We start from the raw sequence: 19,305 nt of genomic DNA, 5'->3' as shown, positions 1-19,305 counted from the left end.
AGATGCGATATTCTGCGTAGTTATGTGGCGTCTGCTGTTTGTTTTCGTCTTATTCCGCTCTTGCTCATCTGAAATGTACAAAACTCGAAAACAACTGTGGAGCGAGGTTAGAGATACAAATATGTGAATAAGGCATGTAGTTTTCCTTTATTATTGAGTATAGTTGACGGGTGAAAATTTCACTTAAGCACAGTCAACATCTTCCTTGGTAGTAGAGGTGTTGGATTCGACGGCCTCCTCCTGCACCTCGTCATCAACTTCGGTATGGCTAGCGGTTACGGTCTTTCGCTGATTTTCTGCATCCTGTGGGAAAGGTGGCTCTCGCGTTGTCTTACCACCACGCGTGGTCACCGCACTAACATTTTCTTTCGGTGTAACTTCCGGTTGACCGGGCAATTTCCCCATGTTAGCGTTAGGACAAGAAGATGCTAGTTGAGCTACTTGGGTTTCTATCATCTTGTTGAAGCTCAATTGATTTTTAATAACAGAATTAAATCCCTCTTGTTGTGCAGCCATAGATTCCAAAATTTTGTCATTAGCAAGGAATTTCTTACTAATGTTGTAATTTATTTGCTTTTGGCTGTACACTAGGTCTTTTAATTTGGGTTGAAAATTGTTATTAAAATTCATACCTTTTTGTTGACCGAAGGGGAGATTGGGCTTTGAGTTCCAACCCTACTGAGGACGAAATCCCGAGTTGGGATTGTTGTTGCTCCCATCGAAGTTTGCGTCCTCTTGAGTTAATGGGCATGAGTTGCCCGAGTGCCCAGTCTCGCCACATGTTTCACATGTCATCCGAGACTCTAAAACTTGATTAACCTCCTGGTGCGGAGATTCCAGCTTCTTCATCAAAAGATCCATCTTGGCAGCTAACATGTCGACGCTGTCGTTCTGATGTACGCCCCTGGGATGGGCTGGCTACTTTTCTTCTTTCCAACTTTGGTTGGAAGCTATCTTTCTCTCGCGACATCGAGATAAAGGAAGGAACCACCTGCAGCTGCGTCGACGTGGTCCTGAGCTTGCTGATTCAGGCCATGGAAGAAGTTTTCAATAATTAGCCATTCTTCTATGCTGTGGTGTGGGCATGGTTGAATGTACTCCTAGAGACGTTCCCAGACTTCTAGGATGCTCTCATCTGGTAATTGCTGAATTCCGGTGATCCTATTCCGGAGGGCATTGGTCTTGCCCACTGGAAAGTACTTTGCCAGGAATGCATTTGAACAAGCTTCTCATGTAGTGAAAGCTTCCTTGTTGGAGTAAAACCATGTCTTGGCCTTCCCGAGTAGTGAGAACGGAAATAGCCGAAGGCGGACGATATCCAGTGTAGTTCCCTTGGGGTTGATGGTGTTGCTCATCTCCAGGAAGTTCTGAAGGTGGGTGTTGGCATCCTCGGATGCCTTTCCGCAGAATGGACTTGCCTAGACCATGTTCACCAGTCCAGTCGTCAGCTCAAATCCGTCATCGCCGGCTTGGTTTTGGTTCGATTCAGTAGGGATGTGGCTACTGGACGAGGCAGAGAACTGACAAAGAGTCTTCTGAGCCATGGATGAGGAGGATGAAGTGGACGGGGAACTTTGGGGCCAAGTGAGTCTCTTCTGAGGTGGGATGACGCGGCATCTCACGATTCTCCCAATTCTTTCTGGATTCGGGTTGAAGTTACTTGGTAGGTCGAAACCGGTCATGCACTGCTCTGCATCGATCAACAGATAGAGAGAGCAATGATAAGTCCGCTAAGGTTAGCGGTGATAAACTAGTAAAGTTTATCAAACTATCTACGATATCTTTAGCCAATTGCTTCCCCAGCAACGGCGCCAGAAATGTTTGTTGGTGTTTCTTATGCCCAAAAGAATAGATATTCTGTAAGTGCATAGAATCACCATTGTAGCACTTCACCTTGGAATATTCTAGGGTATCGTATTTTTTCTCAGGGAAGCACTGTGGTAAAGAGTATCGTAAACCGAATGATAACTGTACTAGCTTAATCAACCGACTAACTAGACGGGGGTAAGCTAGATAGATCGGTAAGATAAATGGCCAGATAATGACCGAGTGACACACGAAGGTTCAACTCCTTAGAGAGGTAGCAGCTGGGAGGACAACGAGCGAGATAAGACATCTGATACACTTCTGAACTATTGAGCTAGCCTCTCTAGATCAGACTAAACACCTAACTAGTCTTCGGGAAAGCAGAGCTTACTTCGACGGCTGGAAGAGGAAGGACTTCAGAACGGGGTGAGAGGGGAGTCCAACGGCCACCTGCATTACTGCTATGAAAACACCCAAACGTGGTGGACTACAAGGGACAGATAGGGCTGTCACCACCTACCACCTACCAACGGTTCCGTGGGGGTGGAACACACTTTCTAGCTAACACTACGGTCAAACACCACGTCTGCACTCGGTGCTAGGATTTCTCTCGAGGCCTTCGAGAGATATCCCCCTCAACCTAGAGCACTGACTTGAGATACTCTAGTCCGGGCGAGAAAACCCGTAAGATAAGATCTCGACTACCAGAGAGATAGCTTAGCCTAAGCTAAAGGAAAGCTTTCGCGCTCGAGCTGAACACTCAGACTCAAGTAGATACTAGACAGCGGAAAGTAAAGCTGACACAAAAAAGTAAAGAAGATAACTTATATTGATAATGTCAAAAGAAAGATACAAGAGCTATACCAGACTTCTGATGACTCCGAAACCCCGAGCAAGCTTGACTCGACTCTAACTCCCAAGCTACTAACCTACTCTAGAAAGTAAAACGAAGAGAAAAGAGCTCCAATGGTGTGTGTTTCAAGTGAGGGATGGGTTCTCTATTTATAGGCTTCCAAGGTCGGTTCCTGGCCGGTAAAGCAGTTGGCATCAGTGGTAAGCAATTGTGGAGGTTGAGCTTAACTTCCACGCCAAGACCCAACTTCAGAGGCTTCCAGGTGGGGCCGGCCGGCCTAGGGGTGTGGCCATCTGGACACCGCCTTCTCCGGGATGCTTCAAATCTCTTCCTGGGGTCGGTGTACCTTGCGTAGCTTCAACGCTTGAAATGTTAGGCCAGCCGGCCTGAGGGAGGCTGCCCTGCCTCTCTATGGCCCATCTCGGCCCTCTGTTGTGCCGACATTTCATTCCACGCATTGTGACTTGTCCAGGGAGGTGATTCACTGATGTACACTTGAGTTTGGGCTGATTTGTGGGTCCTTGGATTCATGCCAATGCCTTTTGTTCCATCTGATTAAACTGAGACCCAATCCTCGACTCAGGGCATTATATTCATGCCACATTGCCTCTGGATCAAAGACGTGATGATGTTTATGGGAGTGCCAGGCCAGCCGGCAGAGGCCGCCCGGCTTGGGGTTTTGCCCAATTATGTCCATTTTTGGCACACCTATTCCTGAAATCAAAATTCATCCAAAACTTATGGAACTCGTTAGAAATAAACAAAATATGAATGGAACATGGTGTAAAGCTCGTTTTATTCCCGAGAAGTTGACTTCTAAAATGTGAATTTATAGCCGTCAACAGTGGGAATGTGTAATTGGTGGACAAATGCTTGGCTGACAAAATTGTGGGAACTGACACTATCTATTAGGATTAGCATGACCTTGTCCTGCACTAGAGTTCTGAGTTTCATAGCCTCACCTATTTCAGTTCTAGCCACAACATTCAAGGATAATTGACAGAAATTAGAGGCCAAATCATCCTCCAACTCCAATTGGTGAAGGACTTCATCAGTGAGAGCACATCCAAATCATTCAGGGCAAGAGCATTCAATTGGTACAGGTTTTGACATGATTAGCATCAAATGGCTCCCTACAATAAATGCAAAGTCCATTGGGGCGCAGATAATCTCTTGTTTGTCTCTACTACCACAAGGGACTAGTCTGACCATTAGCTCGTGGTTCTGATTTAAGTGATGGGGCACTTGGTTTGGTAACAGTAAGTGACTTGTGCCATCTGGGCTTGCTTTTGTCCTGGACCTGCTATTGTATTTTAGCTACAAGTATGGCTCTAGTCATAGTGTCAGGAACTTGAGCTTGAACCACATTGCCTATTTCAGTTTTCAGACCCTTTAAAAATTGTGTAGTAAAGAACAGCTCACCAAGCTCACTATTATGCATGGTCACTTGATACTGGAGATCCTCAAAACTGGCGATGTATCGGTCCAGGGTGTGCAGTTGCTGTAACTCCAGCAGGAGTGTCAGAGCCTCACGGTAGTCATTGTTACCAAATTTTTGCTCCACAGCAGTCATAAAAGTACTCCAATCCCCTAATCCATTCTTCAATTTGTAGACTTTCAACCACTTTGCAGCTTTGTCATCCATGTGTAGAGAGGCAATAGTAGGCCACATACTCTCTGGTAGATTGAAAATGCTGAAATAATCCTCACACTTGTCCCTCCAAATACCCGGGTTAGATCCGTCCAATGATGGGAATTACATCTTGGGCATATAGTTTCGCTGATTGCCATGTTCCATCTGTCCTCCTCTGTCTCAGTGAACTGGGCGCTGGGGTGGAGCATTCGCACGACCAAGCCCGGTCCCTGGATCCGCAGGCGCTGCATGTCGGCGTTGCTGAAAACCAATTTCTACAGTACTATCACTGGACGCTAGACTCGGTGGTCGTTCCTGCTGATACCACATCTGATCAAGGGTCAATTGCGCCACTGCATTTCCTGTTGACTCCATCTGCTTGGCCAGGGTTTGTTGATCAAGCAGCATCTGTTCTAGGACTCTGGTAGACATATCAAGCTGGGCTTCTATCTTCTGCTGGCGATTTTCGACAGAACCAACCTTAGCAAACAAGAGGTCTAAACTTTCCGTCACACTGGCCCAACGTTCATCCTCTTGTCGCGCACAGTCCTCCATATGGGTGAGGAAGATCTGTGTCTGAGCAAAGGGCTTGGGAGGCGCCGTGGTGACTACACCAGAAGTAAGATGACTGCAACCCGAATTGATGTTACCTCAAGTGGCTCGAGCAGAGTCACCAAACCGACTGGATGCTGTAGTCCATCACCGAATCCTGCGAATTGACTCCAAATTGTTCAAAGCCGCGCTCAAGATGCCCAGACAACACACTTGGTCTTCACACGCAGGCGAACTTCCCAAATTCGGAGGCCCACAATGCACACACAACGATCCCAGATCTAGAGTCCTAAGCGGCACGGTAGAGTATGTGGTCGACGGCGCTGGAACGACTAACCGACGATGTGCGGTGGCCGCCGCCGACTGGCAGTCGGTGGGCGGGGCATGGATGCCGGAATCGGGCGATTCACGACGGAGCGGGTCATGGTCGCCGGAGAGCAACTCGGACCAAATGGGATCGAGCAGAGAGAAGGGAGCGGAAAAAGAACCAAGGAAGGCTGAATCTGATACCACTTGTAATACTCATTGCGACCGATCAATCCAGCAGTGTGAGAATCAACAAGAGATGGGGTTGGAGCACAGGAGATGGATGGATATTAAAAAAAATAGAAATATATGGACCTTCAATCTAAAATGTTATACTACTAGTATGCTCCAACGGGCTGACTCCAAGCTAGCTGAGTTGTATTTCAGATCTCAATAGGACTATAGGAGTTTTATGAAGGGTTTCATAGCATTTAATATCATCAGTTTTATTGATATGGGAAGAAGAGAGAATTATTGAATTTTATGGGATGTGAGAAGAGTTTTATCACTATAAAACTCATCTTGCATAGTTACCTAGTTCCCAGTCTAGGTAACTGTGCCCATGGAACTTTCACTGAGACTGACCTTAGAGCAGCTCCAATGTTGAGTTTTTAGGGTGATCCAAAGGAGAGAGAGAGTAAGATTCTCACAGTGCTTCACACTGGATTCAAGGTGCTGGGATGCTACTTCCTAGCCGTTGCACTTAATTTTACACCGGGTGCTTCAAGTAAAATATATTTTTTGAACTCGTTGTCTGTACAGGGCCCGTTAGGGCACCCGCGTCAGGCCGATAGTGTTCTCTATATTGAGCCACGTCGGAGAGATAATTGAAGAGAGAGAAAAAATTGTCGCTTGGCAGAGCGAGAGTCGCCAGCGCGCCGTCCCACGTCGAGCTGGTCCCCCAACCCTCTTTTCTTGCGCTGAGTGCTGTGGCTGGGAGGTAGAGAGTAGAGAGGATGAGGTTGGAAATATTAAATAATTTCTGATTGGTAGGTCCCATGTTAGTTTAATTAATTGTGCTACAGAGATATTATTGGATGGGTTGTTTATAGTATTTACTATATCCTACATGGACACTACTATAGAGAGCAACTAACTACAATCATTGTGGGTGCCCTTAGGAGCGGTGGGAGAGCGAAGGGAAAGTTGGATGATGATTTTTTTTGGTCCATTTCTACTACCGGTGTGAGATTACAGAGCATTATTGTTGTGTTAACAGATCATAAAGTCAATAATGAAATTATGTGCTTCAGTACTCAAATTTGTTTGGTGGATAGCCTGGTAGTGCGAAATGACACACCATTTTTTTTTGTGGAGAGCAGAACAGGGGGAGAGGTTGATTTCCCGCTCGTGGGATGTTGCTCCCAGCGTGGGGGTACGAAAGGGAAAAAAATATGGACATTATTTTCGAAAGGCGAGAGCTGCTGATTATATTAAAAATAAGATGAAATATAGACTGGACAAGGTAACAGAGGGCGCGATCTAACATATCTGATCAAGCAACAACAACCGACGCAACAAACCTAACAACAAGACAAACCTAACAACAAGAATATCGCTCATCAAATTGAGACATCAACTCGCACCCCAGGTGTTAATCACCTGTAATTAAAATTGATCACTAGCTTAACATGATCGTTAGTACTAATTGTGTATACTTATAAGTGCCAAATAAGTTGTTAAATTTGTGGGGTTAAATTTGATTTTCAAAGTTCAAACATTAAAGAGCTTAAGTACGTTAACCTGAAAATTTATTTGTAATTACAAATATCCACTCAAAAATTTAAAGCAGTGAAGTTCAAATTGGAATATTGGAATAGATTCGCTATGGGCTCATATTTATTTGATAGCACTGTTCAGAGGACCGGATATTTATGTTATCTCCAGAAGCCTCCCAGTGTCCCCGCTTTCTCTATCTTCTTCTTGCTTGGTTTCAAACCAAGCAGAGCCGTGCCGTCGCCGCTCCGGCCATCCCCGGCCGCATCCCTCTCTGATTCTTCGCGACTAAGCCTTCCTCTCCTCCTCCTCCACCTCTACCGCACCTCCCCGAGCCCGACTGAGCCGTACTACGGCCGGAATCGGCTCCTCCATCTCCAGCCACCATGGAAGCTCCGCCCATAGATCTGCTCGCCGTCGATCTGCTCCCTGTAGACCACCTCCGCTCGAGCTGAGCCTCAGAACGGGTCCCTCTCGGGCCATTGAAGGTCTTCAACCCGACCCCGGTCGCCCAGCCCCGCCGAACCGCCGCCGGAGCGCCGCCCAACCCGCCGCTGCCTACTGCCCACGCGCTGACCGCTTCCTGGTCACCCCCGACCCCCGACGGAGCACACCACCAGGTAGTTCCCCGTGCTCCTCTGCTTCAAAATCGCGACCAGGGACCTCCTTCGACAATTAAAACAAATCCAGGGGCCTATCTGCACAACCATAAAGTCACGTGAATAGTGCCACGAAGGGCCTTTTTGAAAAACTATCTTAAACTTCAAAATTCATAGTAAATTGTAGAAAAATTATAAAATAGAAAATAAAGATTGTTTGGAATCCTTGTGATTAGATCTATGCAGTGAACCTATAATATGATATGTGTTGGTAGAAAAATATTATCCTAAAATTTTATTTACACTTATTAGGGATAAATTTATATTTGAAGTTATATTGCTCCGTTTGCTATGAAATGTTTATGGTAGGTTAGTCATGTGATGCATATGTTGTGGTAGAAGTTTCAGATTTATTGGCGTAGGTATACATGAGTTATTGATTTAACTTGTTTAGTGCTTAATAAATAGTTTATAGATAATAAAAGTGTGTAAAAATAGATAATATGGTTCCACTAGCTTTGTATGGTGTTGTTGTGACCTATGAAACTTTAATAAGTCCATGCTTTTACAGAAAATGTGAATCTTTAGATTTAACTTGCCTCACATGCTTTATTGCAATTAAAATTTGTTTATGTTGTAATAATTAATTTATAAAATCTGAGCATGTAATCTTTATACAGTAGCCATATTTTGATAACACCTAACCACCATAAAAATCTTAGCTCTAAAAAATATGTTTGTAACATTACCAATAATTAATATATATGTTTGATTATGTAAATTGGAGGATGAAAATTTGGTTATTAGATGCTCAGGTGTAGTCCATGTGATAATTTGGTTAGTAGATATTTGGATTAACTATTTCTTAATCTAAGTTAGAATTGGGTGAGCTTTTGAATTACATATAGGTATGCTCTCATGTTAATGTAACAAGTAATGATTTTGTTGCTTATGCAAGTTTCTAGTCTTTGTTTTAACTCTTGTTTGATTATGCTCTTTGTATGTTTGAAAATATGCATATGAATTGACTGGCATTTCATATGCATTCATATAGCACCGGTGGTGAGAACATTGTCTACGACTGGATTGTGAAGCCCAGGATCGGTGAAGCAGGATTGGGAAGGAACTCATGAAGACCCGGCCCAAGGTCGGAAGGGCCCAAGACCTTGCTAGTATTAACACTAACTTAGTGTTACCCTAGGTAAGCCCCAGAGCATAACCTACTATTTTAAATTATGAATCCTTATATATGTCTATTACTTGTGCATTACGTTTTTAGGAAATGTTTGGAACCTTAGTTGCATGATCCCTAAGTTCCCTGGGTCTTATACTAGTATGGATTGGTCGTTAGCACTGCTATGCTTAATAGGTTTTGGTAGAAGTCGAGTGATTACCAGTCACTCGCGAGATATAGGATGTTTTAGAAGTCGAGTAATTCTCGGTTACTCGCGAGATATAAGTATTTATATTTTCGTACATGAATTATTATATTCAAGATGGAGTGAATGAAAATTTGAGACCGGACGGGGGAATGATGATGAGATGTAGGTATGGCAACAAGACATGGTTCCTATGTGTCTTAGCCCTGTCTATATCAATTAAGGACCGTACCGTTGTTGGCTGTGCTGATCGGGGATTGAATTGTACTAACTGCATACTGGGAGTAGAAGGTAGTGAAAACCGGTAAGCCGAGTATTGCCTCACTTCGAAAGTACAGGAACCCGCACCCAACTCCTAGGGTAGTCGAGTGGCCGCAGAGAAATGAGTTGCGTGTATTACTCTTGGTGGTCTCTCGTAGGGCTCGACTGACTATATGTCGTTGGGCTGGTTCCTGTAGTTCGAGGTGGGGAGGAGAATGGTTGGCACGTGTAGTCCGACGGGATGAATACATGCCGTGTTGGTTAGATATACCTTGCAAGGTTAAATTGGATTGATTCGTCGTGTCTCGCGGTTATGAGAGCCTTGATCTCTTGATCACATCGTAGTAATATGATACGAAATAAGGACTATATATGATGATGGATACTTTGAGTTGTGATTTAATACTCTACCTTGTTTGCTCTAGTTAACTTATGCAAATATTAGATTATGGTTAGTCTATATAGAATCTTGAGTTAAAATATTAAAAATAAGGATCCACTGTTAGTCGCTTTTTTAGCAAAACAAACCCACCAGCCAAAAGCCTTGTATGTCTAGATAATGGGCTAAGTATACCCATAGTCGAGTAAGTCTTGCTGAGTACTTAATTGCTCAGGGTTTGTTGTTTACCCTATTTCAGGTACAGAAACTAACCAAGATTTACATCGGTGGGCTCGATGTGACGTCCTCCCGTTTTCATCAAGATTTACATCGGTGGGCTTGATGTGACGTCCTCCCATTTTCATAGTTATCGCTTTGTTTTATTGGTTCTCAATAAAATTTCCTTCTCTCAGGTTATATTCTCTTCTGCTACTATCATTTATTTTATGAAGATTTTAAATTCAAAGTTATTTTTTTGTAAATATTTATATTATTATTTATTTTGTAAAATTGTATTATGTTGGCACCATCTGCGCTCGCCATTATGCGAGACTACTGGTGATATTTTGATCGGGCCGTGGGTTGAAACAAGCTGTCAAATAGTTACGTTTAATTAAACTAATACGCCTAATGTGTTCAAGGAATGACCATTACGCTTAATTAGTCAGTTTAACTTAGTGGTTCTGTCACACTTACAACATCGCCGCAACGCCCCCAAAGCAAGAGCAACCCACACCAAACTAAACAAGGACCACCACTCCGCAACGCCACACTGCCGATCCATGCCATCGCCGAGTGCCGGCGAGGCGACAATAAATAGCTATTCTTGTGGAGCACGTGCGGTTGTTCTTGCTCCAGCTTAATCTCTTATTCTTCAATCTCGGATCTGTTTGTTCTTCCTTCTTCCTTGAAGCGGAATGCGGCTCGTATAACACGTGCCTGACTCCTGCGTAAGCGCTCGCGCTCGTCAGGCCTGCCTTTGGATGGCATGTCAAATTCCTGGCCTGGTTGTTTCTGAACAAGCGTACCATCCATCCACACCATTTTCATTCTTGCCAGGTCGTGAAATGGACGCAAACTATCCTCGCTCAGAAAGCTAGCTGCACCTGCAGACTTGCAATACCTCCAGGTTTGGCAATGCTCTTCCTTGAATGGATAGTGACATGAGATTTTCTAATTGATCAAGCTGCAGCAGCTCCAACTTCGGAAAAGCGCCACTTGGAAATGCTATCTCCTCCACCACAAGCGACTTAGCCAGCAGACGTAGCACGATCAACTTGGGTAGCTTAGCGATGACCTGCACAGCATCCCCATCCAGCAGCGTTGACCTAAGGCAAAGCTTGAGGAGGCTAGGGAGTGTCTTGGTCCACCTCGGGAGCGTACCGAGATTGCCATGCAGTTCCAGTGTTTCAAGGCGGTGTGGGGGTGAGGTGACAATGTCTAGTCTGCTGAGTGAATCGTCAGAGCGAACCATCAATGATCGCAGATGGTGGAGATGTTCAAGGGTTGAGCAGAGATGCTTGCTGTTAAGCTTGGTAATGCCCATCATGCCCAACTTCCGTAGCTGTGTAAGTTTCTGTACCTCCTTCACAACAGTTCGACTCCCTGCTGCATCAATGGTTCCCATTGTCAGAAGAGACTTCAGTTCCCCTATCTTATCTGGGACGCGCACACCATATGGTTTGTGCCTCTGACACAGAGATAGCAAACACATGCAGAAATCAGACGAAACAGCATTTTTGAGAAGCCCAGTACAATGTCTAGTCATTTCACTGTCATCAAACTCTTGCTGAGAAATGCATGCAGCCATTGTACCCCCATGGAGATGGCGCAGGCTTGTAAGATGGATGAACGTAGGTGGCAGCTTAGCAATGTAAGTGCCCCGGATATCCAATTCCTCAAGGCCATGCAATTTCCCCAAGGATTTGGGTAGATGTGCAATGCCAGTGTTCCTTAGACCCAGATACTTGAGATGCCGGAACTCTCCAATATGCTCAAGGTCATGATGCTCCACGAGACCTTCAACTTCTTCCAAATCGAGCACCCTTAGCAACTTCATGCTTGGTGAAATGAAACAGGAACTCCACTTCCCAAAAACTGTCAGTGATCGAGCACAGGAGAGGTCCAAACTCTTGAACTGATCATCATCTCTTGTCCATCCACTTGTAACAACTAGGTGCCTGATTTTTTTTAGATAAAGGAAATATATTCCGGCCTCTGCGGTAACGCACACAGCCTAAAGCCTCTGCGTCACCACACACAACCAAACTTATTACAACAACTAAGAATAATAAAAACTTTAGTACATGAAGGTATATGTACTAAAGATCTGCTACATCCAAAAAAATGAGTTTACTTCTCAAGACAGTGCTAAAGATGTCGATGTCGCTTCATGACGGTCTTCTGAATCAGCCACCATGCCTTGAACAACGTGCACCAAAATAAACTTGAAATAAACTCCTTGGCTGTAGATCATGGCGACATACAGCAGTAGACCAAAAATAGCTGGTCAGAGTAATCGCTGTTGCATCTGGCCACTACGCCATGTAGCAACCATTGTGCCCTCATTCCCATTGCCCCGCCACCTCGATCTGCTGCCGACTCTGTGCATTGCTGGGTCACCGAGGTGCATCATGACGCCAAATATGTCGCCATTGGAAAAGCACCTGCCCCCGGCGAAAGAGAGGTTGTTGCCCACTGTTAGAATGCGTGAGGAATAGCTGCCATTGTATGCAATGCAAGAACACCTCTGCAACGCCTTCAGGAAGGGCCATGACGCCCATAGGCGTCATCGTTGCAAGCTTTCGCCCGATGTTCTTGCATGCTATGGCAGCGCCAACTCCGGCATCCGTCCGCCGACTCTGTGCGTTGCCGGGTCGTCGATGTGCATCGCGACGCCGAATATGGTCGCCAAGCATCTGCCCCTGGTGAAAGAGAGGTCGTTGCTCACTATTAGAATGCGTGAGCAACGACTGTTAGAATGCCTGATTTGGGAGATTGCTAGGTTGTTGTTCACCATGTGCTCATCCAGGATGTCGATAAAGCCCCTGGATTTTGATTCTGAAGAAGAGAGTTGTCGGAACACATCGTCAACATGCCAGCCATTTATTCTTCCACTTGTTATCTCTGTTCGCTTCGATGGATGAACTATACTTCTCATAAAAAGGGCATCAATGATATCCTCAACTTCCTCAGTACTATCTCCTATTGCATTCCTCCTGTAGGTTTCTGCTAACCATGCCTTTGCTAATCTTCTGAGCATTACGTTATAGCTTCGGGGGAAGATGCTTATGTATTGAACCAAATATTTCATATGGGATGGTAAATCATCATAGCTCAATTTTGCTGCTGCAATGGTGACCCCAAGGTCAGGGTTGTTCTTCAACTCTGAATCAAAACGGTTTAGCAGCTTCTCCCATTCTGTAGATGTTCGAGTTTTGGTGACTAGAAGTCCACTTATAATGTTGATTGCCTGAGGATTCCCATCACATTTTTGTATGATGAGATTAGCATGATCAGCCATCGGTTTACACAACTCAATTACTCTGTCACGCCTGAATACCTGTTTGTAGCCATGTAAGTTTTAGTATTGGTATTGCAAAGAGTGCACAAAACAAAAGTCATAAACTTCGCTCTCATAATGTAGAAAAGTTAAACTGTAATAAGGCCGCAAGTACTATTGTCTGTTAAACTGTAATCAGGCAGCATAGGTGTCTTATTGTTTGAGCTTAATGTTGTAGCAATAAAGTTACCATGTTAGTGTGGATATAGAAATCTACCTACCAACAACACCACTTAATGATTGTGTCAATAGAAATAACAGTTCAATTCCTGGTGTTTTCATAAAAATAATGCTTCATTTCCCATAACTTAAATTATAGATGTAGTACAGCCTGGTTAACACCCCAGATAAGCAGAGTTTACTAAACATCAGCTAAAACTACTAAGTCTAAAGGTTACTGAAAATTTCAGCAGAGTTTCTCTTGTAAATCATGAGTTCACAGAATAAACAATTCACATGATACCCAAAGGAAAAAACATGCCCGTCCCAATACCCAAATAAGAAGACCACACTAACCATAGACCATCTCAACCACAGCCAGCATCAGTTCTATGATGTTTATGGCCGTAGTGTTATTCTTTCTTAATGAACCTTTAATATGATTCTTGTGAGTATTATAAGAACTAATTGCTTTGAATGTCCGGGAGATAGGAAGCTCTGCCAAACAATTTAATAATTCTTAGATTAAATAAAGTTTTGGTTTATGTTTAATAGCCTCCGGTGACGTGGATATCAGGGGTGAACACCCTACCTGAAGACTCTGGCCTAGCTTTGCCATCAATTCACTGCTTCTATCATGTGTTTCTTTATTTCTAAAATGTCAATGGAGAATCAGACATATTATTTCAGATACATACCTTCTGATAGAATAACTGATGGGCAGCAGCGCTACTAAGAGGGCTCAGCTCGTACATCAAGCTGCTGTCGTTCCCCGAGCAATGTGTAGCAACAGCGGCACTCGCTGTCGTAACTATGACAGTGCAGCTACCACTATTTGCACCAAGTTCGGTCCATAAGCACGACTTGACTTGATCCCATTCTTCTTCTGATGACAGCCCATCAACAACCAGCAGAGACCTCCCGTCCCCCATGAGCTGACAAACCTCTGTTACCAAGTCATCACATGACTTGTTCTTGATACCACTTTTGGATTTGTTAACTCGGTGGTATGCCTTGAATTGGGAAACAATGTCTCGCAGGAACTCCTCCTTGTTGAAGGGATGCACCATAGCAATCCAGGCTCTTCTTTGGAACATCCTAAGTACCTCTGTGCTATTGTAGACATTCCTGACGAGGGTGCTCTTTCCAATACCACTAGCTCCAAACACTGCAAGTGTCGCGCACTCTGATCTATTTAGAGATATCCATTCTGTCAGTTTTTCAACCTCCTCATTCCTACCGACGAACTCCGAGTACGGCGCTATTTTTATGACCTCACTAAATCCACGACTAGTGGTGCCGCCCTGGAATGAACACATATTTGGTAACAAGTCAGCGGTTGAAAGGGGTGTGTGTGTCTCTACACACACACATATATATATATATGAGGAACGAGAGTACTCTATCCTGCTTGTGATGAGTGAATTATCAACTGTGCGGTGTGATCATGCGCTTGGTCTTTGGATTGCAGGTACACGGGCGTCGAGTGTCGACGGGGAGCTGCCGTGGAGGTGCTGTGGCCGATGGACCGTGCGGTGGACGGCGGTGAAGGGCAGCCGGGACCGGAGCTCGGACCGGGCGGCAGCTGTGGCGTCCACTCCTGGATCGAGGGCGCAAGCGGCGATGGAAGGCGGGTTTCTTGGTTTGCGCCACAAAACCAAGGAGGCGGACGGCGGTTGAAGATGCCAAGTCGTGGAGGTGACGGGCATCGGTCTCGGGACTGACGGAGGTGACGGGCGTCGGGCGGCGTCTAGGGCCGTCAGAAGGCTGAAGCGGGAACAGCGTCTAGGGCCACGGCGCGGAGGCGGGAATCTTCATCAAGACGGCGACATCGCGGAGAAGACTTCGTTTCGAAGAAAGAACCTCGGCCGTCGGATGAGATCGTGTACAGGGGGTGCTGCAGGCCAACCGGTCTGACCGGTCCAGCGTACCGGTCTGACCGGTCCCGCTGGTATAAATACCCCTTCACTTGTGTTAGGTTTAGGGCGGCTTTTGTAATTGCTTCCGTGAATTGTCTCTACTCCCAGGCCGCCGCCTCTGTGTTTCTCTCCCCCTGTTCATCTCTTTAGGGTAGATTTGAATGTTGTTTGTGTGAGAACTCTTGTTGATTTGATTGGGAAAGGAGGCCCTAACCTCCTCGTGCCCTCTGGGCGGTTTGAATCTTGGTTTTAATTTGCTTTCTGTCTCGCAACTTCTTGATGAGGGGTTTGAGGTTCGCTTCAAGGAGGGCTGTTCGCGTGTTTTGGATTCCAGGGGAGATTTGGTTTGCCGGATTACACCTCGCGATCGGGTTTTCTTGGTTGACTTCTCTGGAACTCCTTTTGGCCCTTCTCATTGCTTGATGGCTGGTCCTTCTTCCGATCTGTGGAAGTGGCATAGGAGACTTGGACATTTGAGCTTTGACTTGTTGTCGAGACTGAGCTCACTTGGCCTAATCCGAGGATTGCCCAAATTGAAGTTTGAAAAGGACCTTGTTTGCCATCCGTGTCGTCACGGGAAGATGATTGCCACTTCTCATCCGCTTGTTAATCAGGTGATGACCTCTCACCCTGGAGAGTTGCTACACATGGACACTGTCGGTCCTTCTCGGGTGATGTCTGTTGGTGGGAAGTGGTACGTGCTTGTGATTGTGGACGACTTTTCTCACTATTCTTGGGTCTTTTTCATGAGAACCAAGGATGAGGCTTTCGAGTTTGTTCGAGACTTGATCTTGAGGTTGAAAAACGAGTTACCCCAGGCCATGAGAGCGATCCGCAGTGACAATGGCACAGAATTCAAAAATGCTCGTTTTGACGCCTTTTGCAGTGATCAAGGGCTTGAACACCAGTATTCTTCTCCCTACACTCCACAGTAGAATGGAGTTGTAGAGCGGAAGAATTGGACGCTGGTTGAGATGGCGAGGATGATACTCGATGAGCATAGGACTCCTCGCAAATACTGGGCTGAGGCGGTTAACACCGCTTGTTACGTGTCCAACCGCATTTTCTTGCGTGCCTTCATGCACAGGACTTCTTATGAGTTGCGGTTTGGACGCCAGCCCCGTGTTGACCATCTCAAAGTTTTCGGTTGCCGGTGCTTTGTGTTGAAAGATGGAAATCTTGATAAGTTTGAGTCTCGCTCGTCTGACGGTATTTTTCTCGGTTATGCTTCTCACTCTAGAGCGTACCGTGTGCTGATTATTGATACTAACATCGTCAGAGAGACTTGGGAAGTCACTTTCGACGAGGCTGTACCGTGCAATTCTTCTGTCTTTGAAGTTGCAGGAGATGATGAGCTCGGCACCTCCATCTTTGAAGATGAGGAGGAAGAAGCTGCAGATGGCGACGCTGAGGCTACCACGCGTGCTGTGGACCCAGCTATCTCTGCCACGAGCTCGGACGATGACGACGGCCCTGATCCGACTACGTCTACTTCACGGGGGCTGTTCGAGGAGGTGACTCAGGCTTCACCAGCTGCAACTGAGGAGGCACCAGCTGAGGTTGAGGAGGAGGCGACTTCGACACGGGAAGCACCGCGACACATTCAGCGTCGCCATCCACCTCAACAGATGCTAGGTGATCTCAATGAGCGAGTCACCAGGTCCAAGGTAACAAGTATCGCTGGCTTTACTCATTCAGCGTTTGTTGCCTCTTTTGAGCCCAAAGATATTGGACACGCTCTTTCTGATTCTAATTGGGTCAATGTCATGCATGAGAAACTTGAAAATTTTGAAAGAAACCAAGTTTGGGTTTTGGTCGAGCCTCCACCTACTTGTAATCCCATCGGAACGAAGTGGGTTTTCAAAAACAAGCAGGGTGAGGATGGTTTGGTTGTTCGAAACAAGGCTCATCTTGTTGCCCAGGGGTTTTGCCAAAAAGAGGGTATTGATTTTGAGGAAACTTTTGCCCCTGTTGCTCGTTTGGAAGCTATTCGAATCTTTCTTGCATTTGCTGCTTCCAAGGGTTTTAAGGTTTTCCAAATGGATGTTAAATCTGCCTTCTTGAATGGTTTTATCGAAGAAGAGGTTTATGTGAAGCAACCCCCTGGTTTCGAAAATCCCAAGTTTCCAAACCGTGTTTATAAACTCCATAAAGCTCTTTACAGTTTGAAACAGACACCTAGAGCTTGGTATGATAGATTGAAAACCTTTTTGCTAGCTCAGGGCTTTAAAATGGGATGTGTTGATAAAACTTTGTTCCTCATGCGATCTGGCACTGATTTTCTTTTGGTTCAGATATACGTGGATGATATTATCTTTGGTGGCTCTTCTCACGCTCTTGTCTCCAAGTTTTCTGAGCAGATGTCCAGGGAGTTCGATATGAGCATGATGGGTGAGTTGCAGTTCTTCCTCGGGCTGCAGATCAAGCAAACTCCTCAGGGCACTTTTGTCCATCAAGCCAAGTACACTAGAGACTTGCTGCGGAAGTTCGACATGAGCGACTTGTCTCCTCAGTCGACTCCGATCAGCACATCGACGGCGCTTGATGAGGACTTGGACGGCGAGGCGGTGGACCAGAAGGAGTACAGGAGCATGATCGGCTCTCTCCCGTACCTGACGGCGATGCGACCGGACATCCAGTTCGGCGTCTGCCTCTGCGCGCGGTATCAGGCTTCGCCGCGCACCTCCCACAGGCAGGTGGTGAAACGCATCTTCAGGTATTTGAAATTCACCCCTGAATTTGGTCTTTGGTATTCTGCGGATTCTTCTCTGGTTTTGGTGGGCTTTTCTGATGCCGATTTCGGTGGGTGTCGGTTGGATCGCAAGTCAACATCCGGCACTTGTCAATTTCTTGGTACATCTTTGGTGTCTTGGTCCTCTCGCAAGCAAGCTAGTGTAGCGCTTTCTTCCACAGAAACTGAGTATGTTGCCGCTGCTAGCTGCTGCTCCCAGATACTTTGGATGAAACAAACCTTGCAGGATTATGGTTTGAGCTTTGGTAGGGTTCCCATCTTTGTAGACAACATGTTAGCCATTAGCATTGCAAAGAATCCTGTCCTACACTCCAGAACCAAGCACATGGACATCCGATTCCATTTCCTGCGAGACACCCATGAGAGAGGACACATAGACCTGATCCATGTCCCTTTAGAGAGGCAAACCGCAGATATTCTCACCAAGCCGCTTGAGCAGGACACTTTTGCTCGCTTGCGAGGGGAGCTTGGGGTTTGTTACCCCTTTTGATTGCTGACTTTTCTTTGGTTAGCTTTGTAGATTTTATTTGCTTCTCTTTGTTTTCTAGGTTTGGTAGTTGCATTGTGCATATGCATTGTACATGTTTACATTTTGCATTGTCTCACTTGCACTAGCATTCTTGTATATATTGCTTTGAACTTCTAGTGCCTGCTAGTGTGAGTTGATAAACTTGATCATGTATAGCTTGCTCCATTGTGTATATGACATCATCTGAGTTAAGCTATGTTGATTTGAAAATCTGAAAACATGATCACACTGTCTTGGCTACTAGCATGTTAGGGCGTGTTGATGTGCTTTGCTATCTTGTTCATGCTAGTGTGCCTTTTCGTTCAGCAATTCATACTTGAAATGATCTAAATCTGATAAAATTGCTTGAACTATTCTTGAAATGGATTGAAAAGATCCAGTTGGGATTGCTTGTCACACTGATCGAGCTTTCGGGACGGCTCACTTTGCACTTGTGAGAACCCGGGCAAGGCTGTGCATGACTGAAACGAGTGCTTTAAGCTTCTGATTATCTTTTGGCATAGGCTTGGCCACGTTGCTAAGTAAAGCATGACAAGCTTTCAACCCCTGGCATTAAGAATTGATTGCTATAAATTTGATTGAAAAATGAAGGTTGGAACTTGTTTTGGTTGGTTTGGCTCACCTGTATGAGTTTGATTAGCACTGCTTTCCATTCCCTACTTGTTAGTACTAGATCATGGGTGATACTTTTATTTCTCCTAAACTGAACTTGCCTAGCTCTAGACTAATTTGATATACCCTGTTGAGCTAGATGCAGGTCTAGTTTATGGATGCACACGTGCTTTGTATCCCTGAATGCTTTCACTTACACCTCCTGCATTGCATTCATTGCACAGCATCAGGGGGAGCTCTAGGTCTTTGTAGCCTTGATGTGTGCATGTGCCAACAAGGGGGAGAATT

The 19,305-nt window shown here is 45.4% G+C and overlaps 1 non-coding gene and 1 pseudogene across 1 annotated transcript; one reads left to right on the top strand and one right to left on the bottom strand.

Moving 5' to 3' along the window:
* The first annotated feature begins 1,068 nt into the window (after window positions 1-1,068).
* Window positions 1,069-1,175, top strand: LOC120687044. The gene has a single exon (XR_005680546.1). It is a non-coding gene; the product is annotated as a small nucleolar RNA R71 (small nucleolar RNA).
* A 9,176-nt stretch (window positions 1,176-10,351) lies between these two features.
* Window positions 10,352-14,524, bottom strand: LOC120684935 (annotated as a pseudogene).
* Between the last annotated feature and the right edge of the window lie 4,781 nt (window positions 14,525-19,305).

The sequence above is a fragment of the Panicum virgatum genome, chromosome 8N (genome assembly GCF_016808335.1).
Source record: "Panicum virgatum strain AP13 chromosome 8N, P.virgatum_v5, whole genome shotgun sequence".
Taxonomy (NCBI): Eukaryota; Viridiplantae; Streptophyta; class Magnoliopsida; order Poales; family Poaceae; genus Panicum; species Panicum virgatum.
This window is presented reverse-complemented; position numbering and strand designations above follow the sequence as displayed.